Source organism: Schistocerca americana, chromosome 4, assembly GCF_021461395.2.
Source record: "Schistocerca americana isolate TAMUIC-IGC-003095 chromosome 4, iqSchAmer2.1, whole genome shotgun sequence".
Classification (NCBI taxonomy): domain Eukaryota; kingdom Metazoa; phylum Arthropoda; class Insecta; order Orthoptera; family Acrididae; genus Schistocerca; species Schistocerca americana.
The window spans coordinates 410094845-410111958 of NC_060122.1; positions in this window are offsets into that span (position 1 = coordinate 410094845).

Below are 17114 nucleotides of genomic sequence, written 5' to 3' on the forward strand. Positions count from 1 at the left end.
AGTGGTAAATATGTGCCATTCGATTGTAGGAATCGGCGCAGTAAGTAGGTCAACATGGAGTGATGACGCAGTAGCAGTAGTGAGATATCGTGTTTAGCGTGCCTACAACTACATTGTGACAGAAATTAACCGATCTTTGGGTGTATAAAAGAAGACTGTTAGAACTGTCTACAAGGAATGGTGTACTACACACATCCATGGTACAGTCAGTAACAACAGTCGTCGTAAGATGATCCTAACCGTCAGGGGCGAGAACTACGTTAGTAACATCTTGCCAATATTACTATTTCAAACCCGACAGTGATGCAGATCGATCCCAACCACGGGTCCGGTGAGTCGCGATTCTGTATCATTTCAAAAATGCACCGATGCATAATGAGGCGTTTAACGCACAGAAAACGTAGTTGAGGCCGGAGGTGGTTCTGTGATGTACTAGCTGTGGTTTCGTGCCATGAGTTGGGCCCAGTTGGTCAGATTACCGCGAACACGGAGCAGGATGTTTATTCTAACATTTTCGGTTACCAAATGATGTCCTTTTTTTCTATATCTTTGTGTATAGTATGCTGTGGCCACAACCATTTAGTAAAATGGCAATAACTATGTTTATATAGTAGAGTAAGTTGCTCCTTGAAAGTTGCAGTGGGCTGGGCCCAGCAGTTTCGCCGGCCTACCTAAACCAATAACGTAACGCGATTTTGTAAACTTCTCTATGGCAACGATTCAGTGTTGTCACGGCTCTGTAGACGGATACTGTTTTAGCCAGCATACTTTTGGCACTTCGAGGTTGAAAGCTGCCAACACCGCTGTGTGCTGTTGGAGATCTTCTTACGCCTTCTCGACTGCAGTTTGATAGTTACTTGGGTTTCTTATCGCTTGCGGAAGGCCCACTATGTCACTGCTGCGTCTACATCTACATCCATGCTCTGCAGCCACCTTACAGTGTGTGGTGGAGGGTATTTCTGGTACCACTTCCCTCTCCCCCTTTCCTGTTCCATTCACAAATAGCCCATGAAGGAAGGCACTGTCGGCAAAGCTCTGTATTAGCTCTAATTTTACTAACTCTAATTTATCTAATTTTGTCTTTGTAATCATGTCGTGAAAATCATGTGGAAAGAAATAAAACGTTTCCTGTCTCTTATCAGGATCCTGTGAAGAAACGTGTCACCCTTCGTTGGCCTTTCTGTACACCTGTATTAATCATAATTGGCAAGAGTTCGAGAATCATTAACAACACCCAAGAAATGGCATAACGCATATCGGGTGCCCTGCAAGCTACTTCCCTCATGGATAAATTACATTTCCTTAATATTCTCACAATGTCTCAATCCCCCTTTCCATGTCATTTCCGACCTCCCACCTAATTTACAGTACTACTGTTTTGAGGTGTCCGTCCCTCACTAGTTTAGGCACAATAGGTCACACCTATCCACATTCATGGGCAACAGAGAGCCATGCAATAGGCTTGCAACATTCTGATAGAGAAATGAATCATTTGCGGATTCTTATCAACCAGATTAATATAAACTGCAAACAGCAGCGCTTCTGTAACACTCCCTTGGCGTAGTCCCGAAAGCACAGTTCAATTAAGAACGTCGTTCTCAGTTCTCCCTGTGACGGAGTTCTTTATCCATTCACATTCATTGGATCTGTATCCTGCAGAAAATCTCATGCGATATTTGGTACAGCAGCTGAAATGCAGCTATCAGCATCTCCGCAACTTATCTCTACGGAATCTTATCGTAAATCGATCTCTTCAGCAGCATATGGTGTCATAACTAAAGCAAACTGAGTACTCCTCACTTAGAGCAATGGCATTCGTTGTCAACGCTAGATGTGACGATACGCAGTATTAGTGGAACCTCTTCTGAGGACGGTTGCGTGTGTCCACACCTGCCAAACTGGCATTTTTTAAGAAGTAACACCAGATGTTCAATCAATCTGTAGTGTTGCGGAGAAACGGAGAACGAAAAGGTGGAGACATCATCTTTGTGTTGCTTTGAGTATGCAATGAACCCACACACGACGAGAATAATTGTTTTCACCAAGTATAAGCAAATTTGACATCCTCATCTCTCGCAGTTGAGTTGCGTTGTAAGGTTTTCTATAGTCTGACGTAACAATATGTAGCGTTATAAATCAACACGAAATTTGCGTTTACCGTTCATCGTAACATATAGAGTGTGCAGTGATAGATCTTGGGTCATTCACCTCTTTATATAGTTGTGCAGAGATAGAGAAAATGAGCTGTTCGTAAAATGTCGTTCACAAGTGAGCCAGTGCTTCGATTTGATCAGGTAATTTACATTAGTTAATAGATTATCCAGAAGATATACGTATTTGTGCTTGTAAGTGCTTTATGATACTCACTTCACACATGTTTTCCTTCATTATGTTTTCATGTAAGGAGTGCTGTAAACATAAGAACAACATAGATTTTTTTTATCTTGTTTACATCAGTTAACATTGGAAGTGAACTTTTCTATCTTCATAAGTCATTTTGCATCCTGAATATCATACAAACTTAATACCTACCAATACTGCACACGGTGCATAAATGAGATATTTATTTATCTGTTCTTTCATGCAGTAAGAAGTTGCCACAAATATGTTTGGTATGGTTTGTTCTGATGTATATCTCTTTACATTTCAATATCGTTTCACTGCTAATTTATGTATGTACTACACAATATTTCTTACCTCTGTAGTAGTTTTTCGAGTATGTTCCTCCTATTGTCAAACATTTTTAATCAATATTTTCACGTTGTTTACTTTTACACGTGTGCAATTATTTTTTTAGTAGGCTGAACCATCTTAGAATCTTTGATCATTCAGCTATAAGTTTTGTCACTATTTTGAAATTGCAAATGACTTTTTATTGAATCAGACAGCTTTTTATTAAGACTATGTCTATTAATACTCATCAGCAACAACTTTACTGGACGTTAATCCTGTCTATCGATTTGTTACTCAATTTTGTATTATTTATGTTAATATAAGGGGTGGTTATAATTAAACTTCTGCTACTTGCACGAGTGCAGACGAAACAGTGTCTACTGTGTGTGTACCCAACTGTTCAGGAATTGTGTTCAGACTGTCCGCTGTAGGATTTGCGTATGACTTGCCGTTAGGCACCGGTACTGATACTGTGACGTAGGGCTGGAACACAAGCATCAGCGTGTTTTGTAGCTGCAGTCAACATAGATCTGGGCAAGGTAAGCAGGGCTTGCTCACCAAGCTGTTTTATCGAAACGACATAATTGTGCTGCTGCTATTCGCGAATATCGACGCATTGAAGAAAATGGAAAGATCCTCTTTCTGCACCAGTGTTGAAGAACGTGACTCAGGAGTTCAAATTACCTGGCGGTTTGAGAATTGGTCCTGGTAGAGGCTGACGGCCAATTACGTCACAATTATATCTATTGTGAAAAAATGAAACGCCTACAGCCGTACTTATGATTTTATTTATCTTGAAACTACCAGTTTCGGCGCTTCAGTGCGCCATCTTCGGGCTGTGGTTGATGCTGAAGGGGTTGATACGATCACTGCGCTGGCAGTTGATGGTTGAAGTGCTGACACAAAAGTGTTCAGACAGTCTGCGTAACCAGTTATGTTGAGCACCTCTCCCGCCACTTGCCTCTGGATGCCAACTAAAGTGGGAGTAATATGAAGGAACAAACCTCCAACTGTTACCTTAAACAACCGAAGGGCAAGCACATTCACATCTCACAAATCGTGGCTACACAGTGCAAAAACTAGCGGATGAGCCCTGAATTCTGTGCCCGTGGCACCAAACTACGTGGGAACCGCCGCAGTGTTCATGTGCACCACCTTGACCACCGTCGTGAAGAGACGTTCTGAAGTGAGATCAAACCATCTTGAATAATAAACGCTTAGCTGATCTTTTATACAATTTGTTTCATGACCGGTTTCGTAGCCCAGAAGCAACATCATCAGGTTAAATCTGTTAAATTACAAAAAGTGGTCACTACTGCTGTGGTCGAATTACAGTTACAGTCAATATTAAGAAATAGAGGAAAATTACGTATATGGTTAATCTTGTCACTAACATTGGAACACAGGCGGGACCGAACGTTTCTTGTCTACGAATAAATGATACAATTAGCGGATGGCTAGGTAAGCCAGAAGTACTGGTCCACGGTTCTTCAACCGAGCCTAAATTTGTGTTTTTAAACTGTCAGAACCAACAAAAAATATCCTTTCAACTTAACACCATAAAAACGTATAACGGGACAGAACTTCCACTCAAAAATTATAACTTAAAAACACCTGCCATGAATCGAAACTGACGCGAGTAACTGAACATAGCCAGTTAACCATTAGATATAGGGGCACAATCCACCCAGAGCGCCTAAGAATTAACGAAAATGTGGGAAGTGTCAACAAGATCCCACTTAGTAATAAAAACATTATAAAGACCATAACTCATGAGGAAATTTTTTGAAAATTACATAGCGCAAATGCAGCAGTCCGCAATGCATGGAGATGCAGGTGAGAAAATGACTAGCTATGGACTTAGTGACAAGCCGCGCTGTGGTGGAAATTGGGTCTACGGATGCGTAGTGGGACAATATGACTTTCAGAAATTGGCGTGGCATGATCCAATTAATAGACAAAAAATGTTCGGATCCTGCGCTGAGTAATATAATAGAGTAATTCCATGCGAGAAAGAACCATGAACAGAAGATAATTCGATCTTTCATATTTTATTTCAGCATACAACGAAAATAATACATGCAAAAATCGTTATAACAACATAAACGCGTAAATTATTATTTGAGGCGTGCTTACTTGAGCATTTTGTAAGAGAGAAGTGATGAGTAAACATAGCAGATTACTGAAAATTTTATTGAACAACGGTAACATATTACTTAAATAGTACTGACGTGGCTGAAAATACTTTATGTTATAAATCCGTGGCCATGGAAATCCAAACTATAAGCGATTGAGTAATTTATTTTGAAGCCACAAAAATACAGACATTGGTCCATTACTAAAGAGGCCATCAAGTGAAGGTGTGCACAATCTTACTGACTGTTTTATTTTTAACAAAAAATCAAAGTTATTAGAATGTTACGTGGCTCTAGTTGTCGGCTTAGTGTCTGCTCGGGTAACTGTTTAATGGAAAATTTTCACTCCCTCAAGGATGCTATATGTGTTTCCCTCATTTTCTCGATGTAAAATGGATAATTTTGAGGTCTGATCAGTAGCCGTATGCCCTTGTTGTCGAAAATGGGCACTTAGTGACGATCCAGACCCCGAAATGATAGGATGTTCGGTCCCTAGGCTTACAGGTTATTTAACCTAACTTAAACTAACTTACGGTAAGGGCAACACACACACGCATGCCCGAGGAAGGACTCGAACCTCCGTCGGGGGCACCCGATTACTGGAGATGTAATGTCTCATGAATTGGGCGCACATCAATAGGTAGCAATTAAATGTGTTTATATTGGCTGTCTTGTTCGTTCTTGCTAGACTATCATTTGACGTTTTATGAAATTTCAGACACCAGGCAAAATGAACTTTATCCGTCATGGTACCGACAGCTGGATCTAGTTCGACTGCTCATGAATAAAAACAGTGGTGTCAGTAATCAGAGTATGCAGGTACTGATGTACATAAAGTAATTGTATTAATTTAGGATTTAATTTCTAACAAACATCGTACAGAGGCATCAGATCAAATGAGGTGATGATGATTCAGCTATGTCTAAATGATGAGAAACAATAGCAATCGCTTCACACTATAGTATTAAGTTTTCATGGGTGCAGTGAGCTGGAAAGTCGCATAATTCAAGTGACTAGATTTACATAGTTTGTTCTAAATAGAGTTCTTAAAACGATATGGATCGCCACACGCTAAGCGCCAACAATGTTGTGAATTTAAACTATAATTAATACTAATGTATCTTGTATCTAAAAGAAAGATTCAAAAATTTCGTATCACCTCTGTCGACTTCAGGAAAGCTTATTACTCAGTCAATAGGAAATCACAGTTTGAAACTCTCAACCAGCTGGTCTTAGATAGTAAAACAGCAGCTCTAGCCAAGCAGACACAAACAAAAGCCAACTTCAAAGCTTAGTTTAGAGGAGAAATTTCTAGAAGTTTTCAGATGAAAATTGCAATCAGGCAGAGAGATGTTCGCCGCTACTCGTTAATTGGGTTCTAGGAAAAACCATAAGGAAATGGCTATTAGCTTACAAGAAGGACAACCAACAAAAATAGAACTTGAAGTGCTAGCAGAAGACGTAGCTTTTTCGGACTTAATCGAAATAGCCACTAGATAGAGAGAAAATCTGAAAGAAATATTTAAAAATCAGGCCTACAAACCCCTTTGAGAAAACCAAATTTATGACAAACATTAAGGCAGTCCCTTAAATAATGGAAATTGAATACGGAGAAATCTAACAAGAGAGATCTAACATGTTCATGTATCTAAGAAATGTAATTGAACAAGAGATTTCGAAGAAAGAAGTCATCAAAGCAAGAGATAGTAAGTCGGAAACAGCGTATTACCTCACTAAGGATCTATATCCATGAAGGCTAATCTTACACACTACTCTGCAGTAATTCGCCCAGAAGGACTTCATGTAGTAAAATATTTAGCTATAAACAAAAAGGCAATGTTGGAAGGTCTAGAAATCACAGAAAGAAAAATACTACCAAAAATTTTGGACCAGTTAAACAGCAAAGGCAGTAGAGGAAACATCATAATAGTGAAGTTTATACAGACGTTGAAATCATTACAGACATGATAAGGAAAAGAGGAATAGCGTTCCATAGCCACGTCAAAAGGATGAATCCAAACAGACTACGGTAAACTAAGAATGGATACCAAATGGTGTAAAGACGTTGGAAGGGACGTGGACGAACTCCGAATTACTCCGCAAGGTCTTGAGGAACGAGTGCCACTCAGAAAGGAATTACAACTCTCCAAAGGATTCTACGAAAAATCCAAGAGGAAGATTACAGCCACTTGGACACAAGAAAGAAGAAAAATGTCTCGAGTAATGATGAGAGAAATATGAGAGAAATGGAAGGAGAAACAGTTGAAAGAATTATAGTCCACAGTAATTCAGACGTAAACGAAGAAAAGAAAGCTGCGAAAGCACTCATAATTTATAAATTATACCCGGCGGAGGTTCGGGTCCTCCCTCGGGTATGGGTGTGTGTGTTTGTCCTTAGGTTAATTTAGGTTAAATAATGTGTGAGCTTAGGGACTGATGACCTTAGCAGTTAAGTCCCGTAAGATTTCACACACATTTCCACACATAAATTATAAATGCAAATGTCCAAAGACTGTTTTGAGTTGGCATAGACATTATTCAGTAACTGACATGTGCGCGGAGATTAAACATTTTATGTCGCCAATTGATGGAATCGGCAATGCATGAAAGAAGAAGCAACTGGCTTGATGTCGGCATTGACCTCTACTTGGGCTGGCGCAGTATCACATTACCATTGACTGACAGCCGGTGATTTTTATTCCAGCATCTCTGTGTGCCCGCCACATTACGGGCAATGGTAAGAGCAGCTTAAGCTGCTTCCTGTCCACCACTCCCTGCCTAATCGCTCTCCAGCTAAAACTGTCACCTGACGACTGACAGCATGGTCTTGCCTTGGCCGCGGTTTCCACTAGCTGCCTTTCAGTGCTCAAGCGCCGTCTACTGATTAGACTGCAGAGGTTAAATTTGCTGGTGGAAACCGGTTGCAGGAACAAGTTCAAATGTTCCTAGATTCAAAGATCAGACAAAAGTAAGGCCACCGGATATGTAATGGAAACTATCTCACTAACTGGCAACAAGCACCAGCATTAATACAGGAAGCATATTTCAGCTCTAAAAATGGAGTAGAAAACAGGTTGACATATCTCCAGGGCAGAATGCATTATGCGGAACAGCGTGTGAGTTACCTGGTATGACCACCTATGGATATCTCCCTAAGGAATTCTCAGAACGTACTTCAGAATGACCAACCGAATCCGAATAACCACAGAATGCTCTCCCAAGCGAGTTTTGATCTTCTTCCCCCACTCTTGTCATGAATGGTGCAACATTTCCTGTACTATCACCTTGTCATCAATGGACTCCGTTTGCGACATCACCCAGTGAACGGTCGATGCTAGCTAACTCTGTACTGTTAGTCTTGGTTACAATACGACAACTATTTTGGCCTCACACTATCTTGTATTAGAACAACCGCAAACAAATATACAACCTAAATAATAATCGCTATGCTGCTCTTGTAAATAATTGATTTAACGACCAGCCTCGTTATTCGTTTATTCTTTGCACTGCACTTAAAAAAGGCTCTGATAGGAAGTAGTTGACATTAGCCAGAGTACAGTTAAAACTATAAACAAAGAAGAACCCCATTATTCCATCCGCTACCCTTACAAGTACGTGCGATAAAAACATATACGTATCATTAGTTTTATTTTTGTACTGCTTTGAAAAAGGTTCAGGGACGTCGTACGAACTTACCGCAAATTTCCAAATTTTGCAGTATTCGGACAGCCACCGGGATATTCAAGTGACGCTGCGAGAAGACTATGCCATGAGACGGAAAACTACCACTGCAGTTGTGGTGTATCGGTGACAGGGGTCACTATCGATCAGTGCGGATAATTACAGCTTACGGGCAAGACTGCAGCATGTAGACGATAAATACGTGTTGCATATCAATAACCGGCAAGTAGGCATACCCTACAGAACCACATTATCCACCTGAGGTGCAGAAGCCATCGAAGGACACGTGTACCTACCCCCACAGCATGTCAAATGACACAGATATTACCACGGAAGCGGAAGAATCGTTGTTTTGGCACTCAAAGCCAGATAAAAGATTATCTGGACACAAAGACTACCGTGGAATTATATACAGGTTGATTCACGAATATATGCAAATATTTTAATATGTTATTCTACGAGTGAAGCTAAAGAAAAGACTTGATATAAACATGGGTCTGCAAATTTTTTTTTACGGAGTTACGACTAACAAAAGATTTTGCCTGAAATTTAGCAACTTCGCTAATATGAAGCCATCTCAAAACTGTACGAAGTTAAAAGCACGCCGGCCGAGGTGGCCGAGCGGTTCTAGGCGCTACAGTCTGGAACCGCGCGACCGCTACGGTCGCAGGTTCGAATCCTGCCTCGGGCATGGATGTGTGTGATGTCCTCAGGTTAGTGACTGATGACCTCAGAAGTTAAGTCCCATAGTGCTCAGAACTATTTGAACCATTTTTTTTAAAAGTAAAGCACAATATCTAGGTATTTTGTTGTCATTGATCTGGTGAACCTAATAACACATGTTACAGATGTGTATCTGCAGTAGTTTTCCAGAACATTCTGAGAAGCAAAGAAATAATTTCGTAAAATCTTTAATTTATTAACTACTTGACACAATTTTTTTTTTAAATTCCAGACAATGGCACAAAGTTTTCAACAGAAGTTGTAGAGAATTTAATTTTGGAAAAATGATGGTAATAACGTTAACTGAATGTGTATGAAAGTGTCAGATAATCTGCTTTCATTAATGCCATAGCACACGTGAATTCATGTTAAACCGGAAAAAACAAAGCTCATTGTTAAGGAAGTTGTACAGTGTACATACAATTTCACAATACATTTACAATAAATGTTCAACATTGTCTCCACCGAGTTCAATGCCTTTCGCTGCACGTGTATGAACAGATTTTGTTGCTCTTTCCAGTTTCACAGGGTTGCTCTTAATTTCATCTGTTGCATTCATAATGCGAGCAAGTAATGCCTCACTTGTATTGACTTTGTCCTCATGAATTGTGCCTTTCATCCATCCCCACACACAAAAATACATTGGTATTAAACCGGGCGATCTGGGTGGCCACAGACGTGGAAGACCACGACCAATCCATTTCTGGGGAAAATGTTGATTTAAATGTACAGTACCGGCTTTGGTGAAATGTGTAGGTGCGCTGTCATGTTTTAAAATACATTTACAATCGCGTAGCAAGTGGAAAACCTTCGAGCAAGCGGGGCATTTCTTCTTGAAAGAATTGTAAGTACATCTCGCTAGTTAGACGTCCAGGGAAAATGAGTGGTCCAATAAAATGTATGTTAATTATACCACACAACACATTTACGCTAAATCGCTGCTGGAAATTGCGTTGCACTGGTGCAGGTGGGTTTGCTTCAGACCATACGTGCTCGTTATTTAAATTGTTTATACCATCTCGCGTAAGCTGTGCCTCATCAGAAAATAAAATGTATTTGTGTAACTGCCGACTAGTATTTAACCAGTAGCACAACTCCAAGTGAAGGGCTGGATGTTTCGGATATAAATGAAGCACTTTTTGTTTATGGTAACGAAACAGATTATTGTACTTCAATGTACGCCATACTTTAGATTATGAAATGCCTAATCGTTGAGAGATACGTCAGGTACTGGTACCCGTGCTATGTTGAACATCATCCACAATATCCTCAATACCGATTCACATATCGAGTGCTCGTACTGATTATGAACGCTAGGTAGAGAACCTGTCTCCCGTAACATTGGAAATACTCCACTAATGAATGGTTCGTGCATTAGGAATCCTCTGAGTTGGATAACGTACGCGATATTCGTTAACTGCAGCCGTAGCATTACCATCACATTTGCCATAAATGAACACCATATCGGAATATTTTTCTGTCGTAATTTTGAAAAGCATCCCTATTTCATAAATAATCGACAAACTACAACGGTTACTGTGTGGTTTCGCTTACATACACTGTTGTTATTATGTTCTTTTAGTGGAAAATACAGAAAAATAACCCGTTTCAAGGTTAGCAGACGAGTGAAATAACGCACTAACGGTTGCCAACAATGATATAAACGTTTCTACATTCTCAATGGAAATTAAACAAATTTACTTCTATAATAATCTTTGCTTCTTTGGATGTTCTGGAAAACTACTACATATACACGTGTGAGACATGTTTTATTAGATTCACCAGGCCAATAACAACAAAATAAATGGTAATCGTGCTTTACTTTAACCTCGTACCGTTTTGCAATGGCTTCATATTAGTGCAGTTGCAAAATTTCAGGCAAAATATTTTATTAGCCGTAACAATGTGATCAAACATTTGCGAACCTATGTTTATGTGAACTTTTTTCTTTAGTTTTACTTGTAGAGTAACATATTGAAATATTTTCATATCTTCGTGAATCATCCTGGATAGTGCTCATGTACGCATGAACTCTGGACTTTTGACTGATAACCGTTACTAAACGTCTGCTCAGGTTGATATCAAGGTGTAACACATCGAGACCTGTTTGGTTCAATGCCTCCTGCTCGCCAGTAGGACATGATTCAAGCTGATGGAGATGGTATTCTCATATGGGGCCTTCGATTATCGTCAGAGAAAAATGTAGGAGCCAGCTGTCGGACGCTAAATTATTTTTATTTCCGTGCCCAGGAGATACACATCAAGTTTTTCGTGTCCATAATTCCACAGACTTCTTTTTCACTATTGAGCACCATATCCGTATGAGACCAAATGATTTCCACATTGAGTAAATTAGTTAATAACAGCTTGCCTAAATCTCTCAAAATTTGCATCGTCTTCCTGCTGAATTCCCATACTACACTGCTTAATATAAAGTTCCCGACCTAGATATGATTGTGGTTTTCCTCTGCCGAGATGTTCTCAGACTGAGAAGATCTCCTGACCCGGTGCGACTTCTCTGCACTGTGAGACGTATAGAGCTTCCACAGTACTTCTCTCAAAAAGATTTTGCTTAATGTAAGAGGACTCCTTGCTTACTCCTTGTTGAATAGCGGATGTCTCGGTGCCTCTCTTGTTTATATTACGCCATTTCTCGTGAAACAGTGTGTTAAAGGGTTAGTATTTCGATGATACTAAAGAGCAGATTTTCTGTACTAGCATTCCTTCTATGCGTTTAAAACTACATCCACCATCTTGGAATAAACTGATGCACCCCTAACAAGTGTTCCCCATTCTTGCAGAGAAATCGTAAAGACTCAGAGCGCAGCACGTGTATATTTGTTAATGTACGCCCCTTGGCCCCCAAACAGTGCTCCGTCGGCGACCGACGCCTTCAGAAACACAGTGCAGCACTCGAATGATACCGACTTTGGTCAGAATGTGAATCAAATCGTTTAGAGTATTACGTCAAGTCATTGCGATTCCCTAAAAGAGCTAGAATAACAAAAACTATTTTATTTGAATTGACACTGGCCGCGGATGCCTACGAACGTTGTCAGAAGCGTTTGAATATCAGTCCGCGAACGGCAGGATGCTTGTGTAGGCCAAAGATCATTCACTCTCAGTTCCTCCGTTCCCTTCAGCAACGTCCTGGGGCGCGATGTACGCACCTTGGATGCAGCTCCAACGAATATCCGTGATTTGTGAGTCATTTGAGGAGTCATGGAATATAGTGGTTCGCATCGCATTGAGTATCTCCTAAAATTCTTGCCACAACTTGTCGCCACCGTTATCTTCGTGACAGGAAGCAGTAGGCAGGTCTCCTGGCTGGTTTGATGGGGCCAGCACAGCAACCTCTCCTGAGAGAACATTTTTATCTCAGAATATGGGTTACCCATCTATATCCTTGCAAGCCACCTTAGGCACGTTGCAAAATACACTTCGTGTATCACTGTCAATATTCTCCGCTTTCCTTCCCAATCGTGAATTTCCGTGGGGAAGAACCATTGTTGGTAAGTGTCCCTGTGCACTCGGATCAAATTTTAGCTTCATGGTTTCTTGGCGCGATATACCAAGGGGAAGGTTATCACCTTGACCTTTAAAAAACGTACGCTCACAGTTTTAGCAGAAAAATACATCGTGGCGTATAATGCATCTCTTAGCGTCTAGCACTGTAGCTGAAAGAATTTCCGTGATCCTTTCTCGCTTACTAAGTGAACGCGAGAAGAAACGCGCTGCTCTTTTTTTATATTCTGTATCTCCTCCATCAATCATACCTGTTATGGGTCGTAGGTTGAAGAGCAATATTCAAGTATTGGTGGAACGAGGGTTTTGTAAACTACCCCCTTCGTGGATGGACTTCACTTCCAGAGATTTTGCAAAAAAATCTGAGTCTGACCGTGGCTTTACCTACGCTTACAATCTGCCACTGGCCTTACATAGGATTACAGTGACCGTTACAAGTCAAATCGTTCCGTGAGCATATTCATAGATACTGTGTGGAAGTGACTGCTACCAGAGAGTGGTCTGCAAATGTGTAATCATGCCATTATGGGTATTTCAGCCTGTTTATACGCAATATATTAAATTTGCTTATGTTGTGCGTTAGTTGGCACTGTACCAAGCGTCGATCCTTTGCTGGTCTTCCCGTATTTTCGTTGCGACTTCTCTAAATACGCTGAAGAGCCAAAGAAACTGGTACTCCTGCCTAATATCGCTTAGGGTCACCGCGAGCACTCAGAAGTGCTGCAACACGACATGGCATGGATTCGACTAATATCTGAAATAGCGCTGGAGGGAAGTGACACCATGAATCCTACAGGAGTGACCACAAATCCGTAAGAGTACCAGGGGGTGGAGATCTCTTCCGAACAGCACGTTGTAAGGCATCACAAATATGCTCAATAATGTCCCTGTCTGGGGCGTTTGGTGGCCAGCGGAAGTGTTGAAACTCAAAAGAGTGTTCCAGGAGCCAATCTGTAGCAATTATGGACGTGTAGGGTGTAGCATTCCCCTTCTGGAATTGCCCAAGTCCGTAAGAATGCGCAATGGACGTCAAAGGATGCAGGTGATCAAACAGGATGCTTAAGTACGTGTCACCTGTCGTATCTAGACGTATCAGGTGTTCCATATCACTCCAACTGCACACGCCCCACATCATTACATAGTCTCCAAAAGATTGAACAGTTTCCTACTGACATGCGTGGACCATGAATTCATTAACTTGTCTCCATACCCGTACATGTCCATCCGTTCGGTATGACTTTAAACGAGACTTGTCCGATCAGGCAACGTGTCTCCAGTCATCAACAGTCCAATGTCGATATTGACGGACCCAGGCAAGGCGTAAATCGCAAATGGTACACGAGAGGACCTTCGGATCAGGAAGCCGATATCGATGAAGTTTCGTTGGATGGTTCGCACGCTGACACTTGCTGATTGTCCAGCATTAAATTCTGCAGCAGTTTGGTCCCGTTTTTGCAGGATCTTCTTCTGATCGCGGCGATCTCGGTGATTTGATGCTTCAGCGGATTCCCGATATATATGGTACACTCGTGAAATGGTCGTACGGAAAATCCCCACTTCATCGCTACCTCGGAGATGTTATGTCCCATCCCTCGTGCGCCGACCGTAACGCCCCTTTCAGACTCACTTACATCTTGATAACTGGCCATTGTAGCAGCAGTAACTGACCTAACAACTGCACCAGACACTTGTATTATACAGGCGGCCGACCGCAGCGCCGTAGTTGCCTGTATACATATCTGTCTCTGTATTTGAATACACATGCCTACACCAGTTTCTTTGGCGCATCAGTGTATAACAGCATCAGCAGTGAAAAGCCTCATCGAAATACCGAGGTTATATATAAGGGGCAGTCAAGTGAAAACGAAACAAATGGAAAAGCTAAGTAAACTGTTTATTATTTCAAAAGTAATCGCAATAACTTGACGTATTTATCGCACTGTGTGGCAAGACAGTCAGTGCCCTCAGGGAAAAATGTTTGCTGTTGCTGACGGAACCTTGATTGTACCGAGGCGTGCATCTCTTCGTCCGTAGCAAACTGACGGCCACGGACGTCTTTCTGAACGCTCAAAAAATATGGAAATTGCATTTGGAGAGATAGGGACTGAATGGAGGATGTGTAAGGGCCTCGCAACGCAACTTCTGCATCGTAGTCGAAATAACCTTGGCAACGTGTGGGCGATACGAGGAAATGCGCGTCTGAGTACGATCATGGTTCGAACATTTTTCCATAACGTCACTGACAGTCTTGTATCACAGTTTTTACAGTTATGGCTATTACTTTTGATATAGTAAATACTTTGCTTATTTTTTCTCCATATGTTTCGCTTTCACTTGAATGACCCTTACTGTAGGTCTTTTATATATATGACTGTGAAATGTAGTGATCCTATAACCCTCCCTTGGGGCATATCCGATATTACTCCTACGCCTGAAGATATCTCTCCGATAAGAATGATATATTCTGCTTTGTTCACTAGCAACTCTAGAATTCTATCTCAGATCTGGTCTGGTTCCGTACGCTCGTATCTTGTTCTTTACGTGACAGTGCGGAAGAGCATCGAACAGTAGCGAACGGCTTCTGGAAGTCAAGGAACACGGAGTCAACCTGAGAGCCGGTATTTACTGCCTTCTGCGTATTGTGGAAGAACGGAGAGAAAGCTGGGTTTCACATCATCGTTTTTTATGGAATACCATAGTAGTACAAAGTCGATTTTAGGTGTGCAGAAGTGCAATAATACGCGAGAATAATTATAATGTATTCCCAAATTCTACAACATAAATCAATGATTGAGTCAAATAGTTTGGTGCGTCTGTTGAACTATCGTTCTTCATGACGGAAATCGCTCTTTTACAATCATTAGGAACATTTCGGTCCTCCAGCGACCTACTGTACGCTTCCGCCCTTCGTCCTTCATTATTTCTTGGATTAGTTCTAATCTCAGTGTTCCCTTGCGGTTTTTGTCATATTCGGCTCCCTCTACCCATAATGGAATCTATTCTCTTGTATATTAATACTTTTCCTATCGCCCTGTTCCCTCTTCTACACTCCTGGAAATTGAAATAAGAACACCGTGAATTCATTGTCCCAGGAAGGGGAAACTTTATTGACACATTCCTGGGGTCAGATACATCACATGATCACACTGACAGAACCATAGGCACATAGACACAGGCAACAGAGCATGCACAATGTCGGCACTAGTACAGTGTATATCCACCTTTCGCAGCAATGCAGGCTGCTATTCTCCCATGGAGACGATCGTAGAGATGCTGGATGTAGTTCTGTGGAACGGCTTGCCATGCCATTTCCACTTGGCGCCTCAGTTGGACCAGCGTTCGTGCTGGACGTGCAAACCGCGTGAGACGACGCTTCATCCAGTCCCAAACATGCTCAATGGGGGACAGATCCGGAGATCTTGCTGGCCAGGGTAGTTGACTTACACCTTCTAGAGCACGTTGGGTGGCACGGGATACATGCGGACGTGCATTGTCCTGTTGGAACAGCAAGTTCCCTTGCCGGTCTAGGAATGGTAGAACGATGGGTTCGATGACGGTTTGGATGTACCGTGCACTATTCAGCGTCCCCTCGACGATCACCAGTGGTGTACGGCCAGTGTAGGAGATCGCTCCCCAAACCATGATGCGGGGTGTTGGCCCTGTGTGCCTCGGTCGTATGCAGTCCTGATTGTGGCGCTCACCTGCACGGCGCCAAACACGCATACGACCATCATTGGCACCAAGGCAGAAGCGACTCTCATCGCTGAAGACGACACGTCTCCATTCGTCCCTCCATTCACGCCTGTCGCGACACCACTGGAGGCGGGCTGCACGATGTTGGGGCGTGAGCGGAAGACGGCCTAACGGTGTGCGGGACCGTAGCCCAGCTTCATGGAGACGGTTGCGAATGGTCCTCGCCGATACCCCAGGAGCAACAGTGTCCCTAATTTGCTGGGAAGTGGCGGTGCGGTCCCCTATGGCACTGCGTAGGATCCTACGGTCTTGGCGTGCATCCGTGCGTCGCTGCGGTCCGGTCCCAGGTCGACGGGCACGTGCACCTTCCGCCGACCACTGGCGACAACATCGATGTACTGCGGAGACCTCACGCCCCACGTGTTGAGCAATTCGGCGGTACGTCCACCCGGCCTCCCGCATGCCCACTATACGCCCTCGCTCAAAGTCCGTCAACTGCACATACGGTTCACGTCCACGCTGTCGCGGCATGCTACCAGTGTTAAAGACTGCGATGGAGCTCCGTATGCCACGGCAAACTGGCTGACACTGACGGCGGCGGTGCACAAATGCTGCGCAGCTAGCGCCATTCGACGGCCAACACCGCGGTTCCTGGTGTGTCCGCTGTGCCGTGCGTGTGATCAT